The 15,854-nt window shown below is 35.5% G+C and overlaps 1 long non-coding RNA gene across 1 annotated transcript in view; it reads left to right on the forward strand.

The window, feature by feature from the left end:
• The window catches only part of LOC132010074 (uncharacterized), a 70,977-nt gene extending 59,463 nt beyond the window's left edge, over positions 1 to 11,514 (forward strand). Inside the window, exon 3 of the long non-coding RNA XR_009402142.1 lies at positions 11,318 to 11,514. This is a non-coding gene — a long non-coding RNA (uncharacterized LOC132010074). The remainder of the gene's footprint in view (positions 1 to 11,317) is intronic.
• The last annotated feature ends 4,340 nt before the right edge of the window (positions 11,515 to 15,854 follow it).

Consider the following 15,854-nt stretch of genomic DNA (forward strand, 5'->3'; position numbering starts at 1 on the left):
GATATTCCCAACCACTTTGTAATGTCCAGGAGATGCCAGAGGATGGAAAGGCTGCTATTTGGCAAGTGGGGTCTATTACTCTAGTGGCATGGGGAAAAAACATTAGTCATGTTTAAGCTCCATGAGCAAATGTTAACTAGGGAGTCGTTCAAGTTAAAATGTATTTTATAAAATAAATTTTGAAATCTAAGATCATTATTTGTATAGAAACCCATTATTAACCAAAATTGGAAGAACAATTTCTCTTGTATTACAAATATGATAGAATATTACAGTTTGTTGGTGTGGCCATAGTTCAAAAGTTGGAGTCCCATGTTGGTCAAAGGGTTCTTTTCAGGAGCTGCCTGGGACTGTTCATCCCCTATATCCCATATGTTATCCATGTAACTCGGAGGTATCCATTATGGTGTCTTAGTCACATTTATTTATTTATTTATAAAAATATTGTGTTTATTTATTTGACAAGAGAGAGCTGAGAGAGGGATGTGGGAGAGGAGAAGCAGACTCCCCACTGAGCAAGGAGCCCTACACAGGGCTCGATCCTAGGACCCTGGATCATGACCTGAGCTGAAAGCAGACGCTGACTTGAGTCACCCAGTCACCCCAGTCTTTGTTACATTTGGTACTGTTGTGTATTTTGATTTTCCTCATTTAGATTAGTGAATCTCTGGTATTATTTTGCTGCCTTCTCTCTGAACAGATCAAGGCTTTTACCCAAACATTGCATCTGTGATGTGGATAAGTTTGCTTTTTTTTTTTTTTTTTTTTAGAGATTTTGTTTATTTGACAGATAGAGATCATAAGTAGGCAGAGAGGCAGGCAGAGAGAGACAGAGGAGGAAGCAGGCTCCCGGCTGAGCAGAGAGCCTAATGCGGCCTTGATCCCAGGACCCTGGGATCACAACCAGAGCCGAAAGGCAGAGGCTTTAACCCACTGTGCCACCCAGGTGCCCCGATAGTTTGCTTTTTGTTGCTATCTTATCACTTAACTATTTAACAGCATGATCCTTTGGGGCTACATATAGGGCTTTGAAATTTAATTTAATTACATTCATTTGGACATCCTGAAAAATCACTTCAGTGCTCAATCAGTTTTTTTCTCTTTAGGCCTCTCACCTTCATTTGTGTTTGTAGGAGGGATGAGTTGGCGGAGAAGTGAGAGGGAAGAGGAAGGAAACCATTTCTCTTTTAATCTTCATTTAAGGCTTTAAGATGAACATCAAAGAAAATAATTCCATATTGTAATCAAAATGAACTGATTCAGCTCATGGTAAAAAGTTGATTTGTAAAAGTACATTTGAGTTTTAACTTCAAGGTAGGGTCAGAATTTTTATAGGGGTGATCATATATATATATATATATATGGTAGCTAGACTTGGGAAGTGTTTATTACAGACTTTGTATCATGGTTGTCAGATGTAATAAGTAGATAAAATCAGGGGCATCCACTGACATAATTAATATTTACTCTTACTATGCAGATGACAAAACTGAGGTAAAATTAAGTGCAGCTAATAAGAGACAGTATTAGGCTTAGAACTCAGGGCTACTCTTCCTGTGTTCAGATCAGTACTTTCCAAACTAATCTGCACATGAGTCATCTGAGGATTGTGCTAAACTGTGGGTTCTTATGTAGCAGGTCTGGGGCAGAGCTTGAGATTTTGCTTTTCTAACAGGCTCCCAGGGCATGCTGATGCTGCTTATTTACAAACTACACTTTGTGTGGCAAGGCATTAAATTCTTCTCACTTGGAGAAATAAAAATGACCTTTTGTAATGAGAAGTGAAGACAGAACAATTAATACGCTTCCCAGCACATATTTAGTATTTTATTTCCTAGAAAATCATCATTGGTTTTTTGATGATCCTTGAAGATAGTGGTTTTGTATACACTTGGTGTGTAGTCTGATCCAGCAAATACACTTTTGAGTGTATCTAAAGTGGCAGATACTAGCAAGAAAATTAGTGCTTTTTAAGTGACTTAATTTTTTGAAATAATAGATTGAAAACAAATCCAAATTAGATAATGTGAAGTAATTATGACACAGAAAGCTTGGGTAAATCATGGGTAAAATCACTTTCTAAATCAGTTGTGTGGAAGATTTAATTGAAGAGACTGACTATATCCCTTTCTCTTTTCTTTGTTAGGCTTTAAATAGACAATGAACAATACCAGCTGTAATCTAATTGAAGTCTGCAGACCCCAGGTGTTCAGTTCAATAAACTGACTACTTTAAATTTAGTTTAATGATAGTCAAGACAGGATTTCACTGATAGTAGAAGTTATAGCAGGAAGTCCATTTCTGTCAAGAGTATTCTAAATTTTAGAATACATATTAGAGTTAGAAGTACTCTTAGAGATGAGGATATCATGTGCCCTAAGCTCTCCTTCCCAGTGTCAAGCACACACATTGAATCCAAAAGAGATTTAATGACTTGCTGAAGGTCAGTCAGCTTATTGGTAGCATAGTGTTTATTAGAAGCTTGGTCAGTGATCACAAAGTCAACTGCTGCCAAGGCCAGGTAAAAAACAGTTAAGGGTTATGTATTTTAACATAAAAGAGGGTGTTAGGGAATGTTGCATGCAGCTTACATGAAAGAGTCACTGAAACACAGATCTAGCTGATTATTTATGTGTGAAAACAGGGGCTCAGTATAGCCAGATCATCTGATTTTTTTTTTTTAAGAGAGTTTACTTCTGGCCAGGGGTGGGGTTAGGGAGGGGCAGAGAGAGAGAGGGAGAGAGAATCCCAAGCAGGTTCCATGCTCAGTGAGGAACTAGATGTGGAGCTCAATATTGTGAGCTAAAATCGAGTTGTCTGCTTAACCGACTAAGCTACTTAGGTGCCCCTTGATCATTTGATTTTTAAATAAAAGCTGGTAATCCACATACTTTATGTAAAAAATCTCAATTTTGAAATGCTGACAACAAAGAAAAACAAAAACTGTGAATCAGACAAAACACATTTACAAGGCAGATTTGGCCCAAGGGGCTGCACTTTTACGATCTCTGATCCAAGCTTTTTTTTCTCCCAATTTAGTGCATCTCTACCCATGATTGCTAAAATCTCTCTGAAGTTTCCTTAGTGGGGAGGTCAGGTGGTTGGGTTCTACTCCTTCCAATACCCTGTCAGTAAGGTCTCAACATGAAGATCATTTGGAAAGAAGGGCTCCAAATAATGATGAACAAAAACAATATCCTTCCCACTGTCCTTGAAGCAAAAGCATTTTAATTTATAAGGCCAGTGAGGAAAAGTGAAATTGTGAAATAAAGGAGGAATTCCTGCTTCAAGGGGAGCTATCCTGACTGGGCATTGGTCAAGTTTTCCCAATAACAAAGCATAAAAATCAGCTAATTTTGGTCCTGGTTATTGTTGAATATGCCTATGAAATATATGCATATACATATATGTATGTATGTGTATAAGAGAGAGAGGACACTCTAATTAGAGAATTACCACTTTTTTTTTTTTCTTTCCTTTCCTCATTGTGTGGAAAGAGAACTAAGGCCAGTCATAAAGAAATGATGAACTATTGGAATACTGCTGTGAGATGGAAGTGAGGGGTATAAGATGGAAGTGGGGGTATAAGTAAGATGAGGGAGGTTATCAGTCTGATCAACTTTGGTATTCATTCATGGTCTCAATTATTTGTGAACCTCCTAAAAGGTCAATATCATAATGTATAGTTGTTTTTCCAAGACACAAATTTTAATTGCACAGTCAGTGGTTTCTATGGAGAAGAAGGACACTGCTGTGGTATGTGAGCTTAGAATACTATTCAGTATTTGCAAAGATTAAAAAATTTAATACAGATAAAGTGTACCTGGCATAGAGAAAATGTTTAATCAATGGTAGGTGGTATTATTATTTCTTTATGTGTTTTTTTTTTGAAGATTTTATTTATTTATTTGACACTCAGAGATCACAAATAGAGAGGCAGGCAGAGAGAGAGAGGAGGAAGCAGGCTCCCCGCTGAGCAGAGAGCACAATGCAAGGCTTGATACCAGGACCCTGGGATCATGACCTGAGCCAAAGGCAGAGGCTTTAACCCACTGAGCCACTCAGGCACGCCCTTTATGTGGTTTTTATGTTTTGTTTTTATTATTGTCCTTATAATGAGTCTTATAAAATTATACATTAGTGCAAGTTATAGGGAGAATTATTTTCTGGCATAGTATTCCAAATTGGAGATTGTCCAAGATACCAAGACCTATACCTTGTAGATATCAAGGGTTTAGTCTGTTTGTCTGTGGGATCTCAAGGAGAGTTGACAATATTAGCCCAGTATATAAACAGACCAACTTGGGTGGTAATTAAGGTTCTTATTTTTGAGAGGTAGGATTTAAGTTGAAGAAGTTGAAGTTAAATATCTCAGCCTCTTTTGAGGATGGAGATGATGGAAATGAATTACAGTCTCTCTGGAGGGAAACAACCAGATGCTAGCCCAGAGGAAAAAGGCTCAGAGCTCAAGGTTGCTTCAACACAGCAGTTTGAAGGTGACTAGAAGCTTTGTGAGTCCTTTGAGACTCATGGTTTTTGGCTAAGTGATTTTAGCCCAGAATGAAATGATTTTAGCCCATTATCATTTTAGATAATGAAAAGTCCTTCCTTTTCATTATCATCTGTAGATTTTAAGGATTATGGCTGACCAATGATAATGTAATTACGAATTTGCTATTGATTTTTTTCCACAAAAACTTATTTTCATTGGATTTAACTTTGGGTTAATGCTAATATAAAAGTCATGCTTACATTTTGGTCTAATGAATGTAGAATAAGAAAAATTTATATTGGTTCTGAACAGTCCAAAGTATGGACTAGAATTTAATTTAATTTAATTCTAATAGGGAACATAAAGAAGTGAACATCTTAGTGCTTATTAGATTATAGCTTTTTATAATTAAGTGAAAATTAGTAAAGGGTATATAAAGATAAGACCTGATCTTTTTCCTCTAAGGATACAGTTTAAAAAATTAATAAGTGACTCTTAATCTCACAACAAACTGAGGGTTGCCGGGGGGAGGGGGTTTGGGAGAAGGGGGTGGGATTATGGACATTGGGGAGGGTATGTGATTTGGTGAGTGCTGTGAAGTGTGTAAACCTGGTGATTCACAGACCTGTACCCCTGGGGATAAAAATATATGTTTATAAAAAATAAAAAATTAAAAAAATTAAAAAAAAAATGCTTATACAAAATTATGTTGAGAATTTATCCTTTTCTGTTTAGCTATTTACCTTTTGTATTTTTCAGGAATAGAATTTACTTAACAAAGTATTTTTTTCTTTAACATAACTATACTTTAATCTTCTTTGTGGATTACAAACTGGCATAGTAGCAAGGGATTTGGAGCCAAACTTTGGAGGCTTTACATCTATTTTGAAAAATCACCTTTATTAAGTTACAATTAAAATTACATACAATTCATCAATTTAAAGTATACAATTCAGTGGATTTTTTTTTTTTAAGCAACTTTGCAGGGTTACTCCATCATAACAATAATCTACTTTTAGAACATTTTGTTACCCCTGCTAAAAGAAACCCTGTACCTAGGGGTGTGTGAGTGGCATGGTGGGTTGAGCTTCTGACTCTGGGTTTTGGCTCAGGGATGGTAGGATCTACACCAGCATTGAGTTGGACTCTGCATTTAATGTGGCATCTGCTGAGGTTTCTATCTCCCTCTTCCTCGGCCCCTTCTGGCCTCTCTCTGCCACCTCACTCCCATGCTCTGGCTTGTGAGTGTGCATGTGATTGCTCTCTCTCCAAAATAAATAAATAAATCTTAAAAAAAAAAAAAAAGGAAACCCTGTACCCATTAGCAGTCATTCCCCATTTTTTCCAACCCCTCAACACTAGACTGTGATCATTAATCTGTCTTTTCCATAGATTTGCCTATTCTGGTCATTTCATATAAATGACTTCTTGCATTTAGTATTATATTTCAAGATTCATTCTTATAGCATATATCAGAGCTTCATTTTATTTAATTGCTGAATAATATTCCATTTATTTCTTCTTTTCACTGTCCTTATAATAAGTCTTATGAAATTATAGATTGCCACATATATGCATACACATATACAATATGTCACATTTTTAAAATTTACACTCAATGGGCATTTGGATTGTTTTACTTTATAGGTATTGTGAATAACGTTGCTATGAACATATGTGTGTAAGTTTTGGTGTGAACATATGTTTTCATTACTATTGGGTCTAGGACTAAAGTTCTTGGCTCAAATGCTACTTTAATATTTAAGTTTTAGAGCAAGTACCAAACTGTTTTCCATAGTGGGCTACACCAACAATATATGAGAGTCCTAATTTTACCTTCACATCAGTAATGTATGAGAGTTCTAATTTCTCTAGTACTTTCAAAACTTGTTATTTTCCATTTTATTTTTTTATTAGTATAGCTACTGACTATCAAATATCTCATTGTGCCTTAATATGTATTTATTTAATGACTAATGATGTTCAATATATTTTCATGTGTTTATTTTCTACTTGTATATTTACTGTGGAGAAAAGTCTATTTAAATCCTTTATTCATTTTAATAATTGGGTTAATTTGTCTTATTGTTGAGTTATAAGAGTTCTTTTAGGTCTTATGAGCATTTGCTAAAAATAATGTTTGAAAATTACTTAGTACACAGAAGTCCTTGAATAGATATTTGATCTCTTTTCTCATAGTTCTTTTGATTTTTTAAAAAGATTTTATTTATTTGACAGAGAGAGAGAGATCACAGGTAGGCAGAGACGCAGGCAGAGGAGGAGGGGGAAGCAGGCTCCCTGCTAAGCAGAGAGCCTGATGCAGGGCTCTATCTCAGGACCCTGAGACCAGGATCCGAGCCAAAGACAGAGTCTTAACCCACTGAGTCCCCCAGACACTCCTTGATTTGGTTTTAATGTGCCTTTTTCTAAAGTTCATTGATGATTATGTATTTAATATTTTGTTAACTATAGTTTATTTTGTCAAGAGCCTTTAGCCATATACCTATGCCATATACCTAAACCTATACCTATATCTGTATAATCTATATCTATATCTATCTATAGAGGCTTCAGAGTACTTAGTAGTTTCTCAGACAAAGAAGATGCTTAATCAATCAGATATCTAATGTTTATTTCATCTAGATTCAACAAATTATTGAGTGCCTATTTTTTTCATCATTTTGTTAGAGATAGTCTTGCTAACAGACTGTTTCCCTTGCTGGCTGTGATGAAAGAAGCTTCCCTGTGGAGAGACCCATATGGCAAGGAACTGAGTGCAGCCTTTAGCTTATAGCCAGCCAGAAACTGAAGAACTCAATCTGAGAAACTGAATTCTTATAGTTATCATGTTAGCTTGGCATCAAATCCTTCCCAGTCAAATCTTCAGATGAGACCTCAACCCTGGCCAACACTTTGATTTGTAGCCTCCTGAGAGACCTGAAGCAGAGGACTCAGATAATCTGTCCCCAAATTTCTGACCCACAGAAATCCATAGAGATAATAAATGTATGTTGTTTTAACTGCTAAATTTGTAGTCATTTGTAGATAACTAATAGGTAATTACTAGATAATAATAAACACATTAATTTATTTCTTTTTCCCATTTCCCTAGCTCAGGGTTTGTCAACTTTGACATTGTTGACATTTTGGCCCAGAAAATTCCTTTTTGTAGGGCATCCTATGCATTATAGGATGTTCAGCAGGCCCACTGTCTTCTATCCACTATATGCCAGTAGCACCCTCCAGTTCAAGAAACAAAAATGTCTCCAGACATCATTCAATATTGTCTCATGGAATACCCCCTTCTCCATATTGAGAACCATTGTTCTCTCTGTTTGGAACATATTTACCCATTATTGTTGCTTGATGATATGTTATAACACAGTTCAAATGCTATGTCTCCTGACCTTGAGCATGGAAGATTATATAGACACATTATTTTTACTGGATACTCCTCTCCAAATTCCTTCTGCACCTATTATAATGAGGTTGTATAGTACATGATATAATATTTGAGGAGGATGTCATTATTTTTTTTATTATGTGAAAGATTGTGTAGGGGTATAAATACTTTCTGTTACCCAAGATTTAAAGAATATTGATTTGAAATTATGATATATGATCTCAATCAGAATTATGTAGACATTGATTTAAGTTGTCAAACCTAGTAGGAAAGGGGAAAACAAGTATTTGCCATTGGATAAAACTTTTCATAAAATTATGATAAATTTTAAAATATAATCAGTGTCAAAAATAATCAAACTTGTCTTTCTGTATTTACTAATAACTCCCTACATGTGGACTCCGTAAGACATTTTGGCTTTGATATCAAAGCAGCAACATAACTCAATTTCATATATAATTCATTTTGTTTTTGAACTATGCCTTCATAAGCACATTTAATACATAATTAAGCTAAATTTTATTTAGTTTATTTTATTCTACTTTTGAAGATCATCTACCCTGTCTCTGACTTGAATTTATGAATGCTTTAGTAATGCAATAATGAGACATTGGAGTAATTTTCTTAAATTAAAAAAGAGAGGGGGAATCTCCCATAGGGGAGGAAGCTGCAGTGTTCTTGGCTTTCTATGGAAGCTAAACTCCAGTAATCTCTATATGAATTAAGATAAAACTATCACTTCCATTTTCTCTAACTTGGAAAATGATAAAGATAAAAATTTTCTCTACTTGTTCTACCTGCAATTAAAAAAAAAAAGACCATAATTTGAGAAGAGTGTTCTTTTCAGGTCACTTTTTATAGATTTTTATGGCCTGGAGGGTCAGACTTGATTGCTTTATTAACTGGAGTTTTATGTTGGTATTGTAGTTTTGATGTTTCAGCTAATTTTTTATAAGGCCAGAAACTCATCATGTATAGAGCTTCAAGTTCACAGATAGGTTACAGATAGGGTATATCCCCTATTCATAGTATAATGGTGTATAATATAAGGGCTCTAGGTTGCAAGTTCCAAAAAATGAAACTCAAAGTGGCATAAGCAAAATACAAAATTTAATACCTAATGTGACTAAAAGGTCTAGGAAGTATGGCTGGCTTTCAAATACAGTTTGAACCTAAGGCTTAAATGATGTCATCAGTACTGTTTTTCTGCATTCATTGGCTCAGTTTGCTATTGTTTTCTACTATAACTAAGGGCTGAGTTTTTAAGAGCATGGTGGGTGCTGAATTATATTGCTAGAAGAAGAGAAGGAGTGGTTCCCTGAAAAAGAGAAAGGGATTCAGGAATGTGGAGTGTTCTATGCAGAAGAAGATATGGGTATGGGACAGACTGAAAATAGATATTTACTTCAGAAGCCAAATTTTAAGCATGTGACCTGGTAACGCATCTGTAATCATAGGAAAAGGAGTTTGAATTTGAATTGTTAATTGCATCAGATTTTAATAGCTTTATTCATGCATCTCAGCAGTAGGAATATACATGCCAGGAAGACCAGATGTTCATCCTACTCCTTGAGAAATGCTTGTTTTACTTCTACCTATGTTTATTTCTACAGCATTAACTTATTTCTGCTTCAATTCTAAGTGGACACATTGTTTATGTTTCTTAATACAACTAACTGTTTCTTTAAGATTCTGCATATTTCTGATATATTTCATTATGTGTTGTTTTTGTTGTAGTTTAATTATCAGAGTGAAATTTCTGGGCAGCAAGCTAACAGTTGTCCTTTTTATCACCTAATCCATTCAGCATTTTAGTTTTGTCCATTTTTCTAAGGAAGCAAAAAATAATTTTAGCAGAGCAATTTCTTTTGCAAGTACATTCTTTTTTAAAAATTTTTATTTATTAGAGAAAGAGTGCATGTGTGGACAGGCAGGATGGGGGAGGGGCTTAGGGAGAGGGAGAAACAGACTCCATGCTGAGCATAGAGCTCGATGTGGGGCTTGATCCCAGAATGCTGGGATCATGACCTGAGCTGAAAGTAGATGCTTACCCAACTGAGCCACCCAGGCACCTGCAAGTAAATTCTTTTTTTTTTTTTTTAAAGATTTTATCTATTCATCTGACAGAGATCACAAATAGTCAGAGATTGAGGAGGAAGCAGGCTCCCTGCCGAGCAGAGAGCCCAGTGTGGAGCTTGATCCCAAGACCCCGGGATCATGACCCCAGCCGAGGGCAGAGGCTTTAACCCACTGAGCCACCCAGGCGCCCGAGCAAGTAAATTCTTAAGTACCAAATGTACCCTGGAGCGTTAAGAAACCTGTTTTGTTCTGCACAAAGCATAGTTTGTCCATGTTTAAGAAAATTTAGAGGATTAGGAAGAAATCTATGAAATCATTTTAATTAATCTGCTTTTAATGCAGAAAGATGTAATAGTTGTTGCTTGAGTATTTTTCACTTCATTTTTTCCTTTTACCTTCTTCCACCTTTCTCATCATGCTTGACCTCTTTAACCAAGATTTATGATATGGCGCCCTCAGGCTCATATTTATCTAACTCCAAAATCTGATTTTATCACGCATGTCTCCATCTCTTTCAGCCCTCATCAGGTAGTCGCTAATCCTATTTATTCCACCTCCTTTTCACTCCACAGCTACAGGTCTTCACAGTTTCTCAGCTATGTATTATTCTCCAAACTGGTTTCTGCTTTCAGTTCCACCTCACTCTCCCAACTCTGGCCCCAGCTCCATCTCTGTCAAGGTTATCTTTCTGATATGCTGAATTGATGTATAACCCTTTTTGGATGAATTCTCATAGACTTCAGGATATAGTTCAGATGGCACAGCTTGGCACATGAAGCCCTTTGTATTGTGGCATCTGACCACTTACTCAGCTCAGTTTTCTGCCTTAGTGGCATCTGCATCCTTTGCTCTAGACAAATCAAATGCACCTGCATCTTTTTTCCCATGCAGATAACTTTTGTATATGGCGTTGTCTCTCCTCTTTCTCCTGCCTAGCTCAGTAACTCTTCTTCTTCCTTCAAAATTTGGTTCAGTCATTAACTTTTTTGTAATGGTTATCAAAATCATTGTGGCTGAATTTGATGCTCTTAATCTAACCTCCTCAACATAGTGCTTCACACTGATAAATAATTGTTAATTTACTTGCTTGTCCTGCATATGATAATGCAGTGACCTTGAGGATAAGGTCTGAGTCTGGAGAAGTTTTAGGCCCATAGGAGATACTCAATAAATATTTAATGACTGAATATGTGATTGTTAATTTAATGTGTCAGTTTGGCTATACTGAAGTTCCCAGTGTCTTGGTCAAATACTAGTCTAGATGTTGTTATGAAGGTATTTAGTAATGTGACTAATATTTATAATCAGTATAATCAGACTTTCTCCTTCCATAATGTCCACAGGCCTCGTCCAATCAACTAAAGGTCTTAAGAGCAAAATTGGAAGTTTCTGGAGAAAAAGGTATTCTACCAAATACTATAAGAGAAATCCTGCTCGAATTTCTAGTTTGCTGGCCTGCCCTACAAATGTCAGATTCAACACTGTAACTTTTAACTCCTGTCTGAGTCTCCAGCTGACCAGCCTGCCCTACTGATTTTGGACTTGCTAGTTCCCACAATCATGTGGTAGTTAAAATAAAGTTTATCCTATATATCTGTATTTATGTCTATATTACCTTGGATCTGTTTCTTTAGAGTACCCTGGCTGATACAGAATGTATTAATGAATTGAGGATGTTCTGTACATATTTTATCCCAAGAATTTGGAGAAATACTATAAATAAGGAAATGAAAGAATGCAATTTACCTGCATCTAAGTTGAATAAGGCTCTTACAGGAAACTTCTTAAATTTTATTAACTATATATGTAAAATTTTTAGTGGACTAAAAATTAGTGGATGGCAATTCATCAAGTCAAAACAGGGCCTTTTCACTGGAGGCTTAGGAAGGTCAACTTAATTTTTTTTAATTTTAATTTTTTATTGAAATATAGTTGATATACAGTATTACATTAGTTTCAGCTGAAAAACATAATGATTTGAGAACTCTATATGTTAATCTAAGCTCACCACAAGTATAGCTACAATTTGTCACCATACAACACTATTATATTAGTATTGACTATATTTTGTTATGCTGTACATTTTAGCCCTGTGACTTATTCATTCCATAGCTGAAATCCTGTACCTCTCCCACTCCCCTTCACCTATTTTGCCTATCCTCCCATACCTACCCCTCTGGCAACCACCAGTTTGTTCTCTGTATTTATGGGTCTGTTTTTGCTTTTGTTGGTTCATTTGTCTTTTTCTTTTTTTTATTTCATGTATAAGTGAAATCATAAAGTATTTGTCTTTTTTGGAAGATTTTATTTATTTATTTGAGAGAGAGAGCACGAGCAGGAGGAAGAGCAGAGGGAGAAGCAGACGCCCCCTGAGCAGGGAGCCCAACAATGCAGTTGATCTCAGGACTCTGGGATCATGAGCTGAGACATGGGCAGATGCTTAACTGAATGAGCCACCCAGGCACCCCTCTCTTTTTCTGACTTATTTCATTTAGCACAATACTATCTAGCTCCAGCCATGTTGTTGTAAATGGCAAGCCCTTTTTCATTTTTAGCGCTAAATAATATTCCATCATATAACTATACCGAATTCTCTCTATCTATTCATCAGTTGATTGACACTTAGGTTGCTTCTGTATTTTGGCTATTGTAAATGATGCAGTAAACATAGAGGTGGATATATCTTTTTGAATTGCTATTCTCATTTTTTGGGGGTGAATACCTAGTAGTGTTTATTGTACATTCTCACCAAGAGAGCAGAAGTATTCATTTTTCTCGACATCCTCACCAATACTTGCTATGTCTTGTCTTTTTGATATTAGCCATTATGACTAGTGTGAGGTAATCTCTCATTGTAGTTTTGATTTGCATTTGCCTGATGAGGAGTGATGTTGAGCATCTTTTCATGTGTCTATTGGCCATCTGGATGTCTTCTTTGGAAAAATTTCTATCCAGGACATCTGCTCATTTTAAAAATTGGATGATTCTTCTTCTTCTTCTTCTTCTTCCTCTTCCTCCTCTTCTTCTTTTCTTTTTTTTGGTGTTGAGTTGTATAAATTCTTTATGTGTTTTGGATATTGCCCCCCTTGTCGGCTATATCATTTTCAGATATCTTTTCCCATTCAATACTTTGCCTTTTTGTTTTGTTGATTATGTCCTTTATTATGTAAATTTTATTTTTAAATGTAGTCCCAATAGTTTATTTTTGCTTTTCTTTACCTTGCCTGGTAAGACACATCTAGAAAGGAGTTGTTGAGGCTGATGTCAAAGAGTTTACTGAAGGAAACCCAACTTTAAAAAGTTGAATTATGGGATCATTATTGATATTATTGGTTTCTAAACTTGTTTTTTATTTATTGATACTTTTGGTAACAGAGTTCTGGTGACAGAGTGAAAAAATAACCTGAAGTTCACACTGTGGCTTGCTCTCCTTTTTACCTGTTTTTATTAAATGCCAAAAGTATGATAAAGCATTGGAGCCCTTTGAGATAATTTCCATTCATTTCCCTAAAATGCTCTTTAAGGAAATGGAGTGCAACAGTAGAATTGTACAGCTATCCAGACATTTACTTGTCCTTTATTTAAGGCATTATTCAATTCAGTGGACAGACTAATTTTCTTTCATCTAGATAACAGAAAAATAGATTTCCCATATGAAGGAAAAATGAACCAAAGAAAAAATAAATGTGTGCATGTGAACTAACATCTCTCTAAACTAATAAGTAGATCTTGAAATTTAAACAATTGCCAAGTACCTATGAGATAAGTAAATTTAAAAATATATTTTTAAATATCTTATTTATTTGAGAAAGAACATAAGAGAAAGAGAGCACAAGCAGGGAGAGGGAGAAGCAGGCTCCACATTGAGCAGGGAGTCCCATGTGGGGCTCTGTTCTAGGACCCCAAGATCATGACCTGAGCCAAAAGCAAATATTTAACTGACTAAGCCACCTAAGCATCCCCTTAAAAATAAAGAAATTTCTATGAAAAGATAAGAGTTACAATGGTTGCAAGGTAAATAGTCTTCTTCTAGTCTCATTTTTGGTATTATCAGGTATTTTTTACTTGATCTACCTTTGTCCATTTGAGCTTTAACCCAACATTGATTGTGCCTCTGCCATGAATAAAGTCCTATGCTAGATATTTTGGGTGACTCAAAGATGATATATAATTTGAAATAGATTGAGATAGAAATAATAATAAAGGTACAAAAAATTTTAGAGGGGAAATAGATAAAGAGCAAGACTAATTCCAAGCAACAAAAGTTGGGTATGGTTCATGGGGTTGGAACTTGAGCTAGACCATGAGAAAATGATCTAGTAATTTGAGTTACAGCTATAGGAATAGGGAAGAAGATTTCAAGCATTGGGACACTTTGAGCAGCATAAGGAAGATACAGAAGGCAGGAAGGCACAAATCCTTTGGAGCAGTGCTCCAAACACAGGTAATAGCTTGGAAATCTTAGCATCTAGGGAATCACTTTTAAGGTTACTTGAAATAATCCAGAGGAACACTGATGAGAGTCTGAGCTCAGACAGTGATGATAGGAAAAGGAGTAAAGGAGTGCATGTGAATGAGAGTATAAAGGTATTTGATATTTTTTAAAAAGATTTAATTTATTTATTTGGCAGAGATCACAAGTAGGCAGAGAGGCAGGCAGGGGGGTGCGGTGGGGAGCAGGTTCCCTGCTGAGCAGAGAGCCTGATGTGGGGCTCAATCCCAAGACCCTGAGATCATGACCTGAGCTGAAGGCAGAGGTTTAACCCACTGAGCTACCCAGGTACCCCAGGGTATTTGATATTTTAAGGCTTTATTATATAAGATAAACTTTTTAAAAATGAAATTTTCCCTTTTCATAAACAGACTTTTGCTAATAATCTATATGGAATTTGAAGAGAAACAATTCAAAACTCTCAAAAGTTTAAATAATCACAGTAAAAATACATAAGTATGCACTGATTTTTTACTGTGTCCCATTAAAAGGACTCTTCAGAGTGGAAAGTATAGTGTAAACTCCAGACTACTATGAAAAGATAAATAAGAAAGTGATAAGTTGTTTTAAGTTCAAATATTTAGTCTTAATTAAACTGAATCCCAGGGTATGAAAGAGCTTGTGATCATGGTCACAGGTCAGTTTGTGACTTTGAAAGTCCCTGCAGAATGCAGATGGACAGGATAGATAGAGAGCAGCTGTTTCGATTGTGTAAAGGGTATGTGTTAGATAAGGGTAGGCAAAGTTTTTTAGGAATTTTTAGGAATAAAATAATGAATTTAACAGCAATTTCTAAAAGAATTCTGGAAAAGAAACTGGAGTAGATTTTTATGTACATAGAAATAATCTGCTAAATATTATGAAATATCAAGTGTTCAAAGAACAAGTTATACTCGTTTGCTCCTTTTTATTTAAAATTTTTCATTATATTAGTAGTGTGTGTTTATTAAAGAAGGTTTGACTCACCAAGAAAATTGTAACAAAACAAATAATCTATATATAAACTTCATTGACATTTGTATATATTTCTTGTCCTTACTTTTAGGGCTTTTGCACACAATATTTGGAGGTCATTTTTATTTATTTATTTATTTATTTATTTATTTATTTATCTGAGAGAGAGAGATAGGGAGAAGCAGATTCCCTCCTGAGCAGGCAGCTTTGTTGCTGAACTCAGTCCCAGGACCCTAGGATAATGACCTGAGCCTAAGGTGGACACTTAACTGACTGAGCCACGCAGGTGCCCCTAGAGGTAATTTTTAGATTTAATTTTTATTAAGTCCAAAAAATTGTACAAATATCATTTGTTTTAATACACTTTATCAAATAGTTCTTCAAGGTTTCTAATGGAAGTTAGAGGTATCTTGATCTATTCTTTTCAAACTTAG

This window comes from Mustela nigripes, chromosome 2 (genome assembly GCF_022355385.1).
Source record: "Mustela nigripes isolate SB6536 chromosome 2, MUSNIG.SB6536, whole genome shotgun sequence".
In the NCBI taxonomy this organism is placed as follows: Eukaryota; Metazoa; Chordata; class Mammalia; order Carnivora; family Mustelidae; genus Mustela; species Mustela nigripes.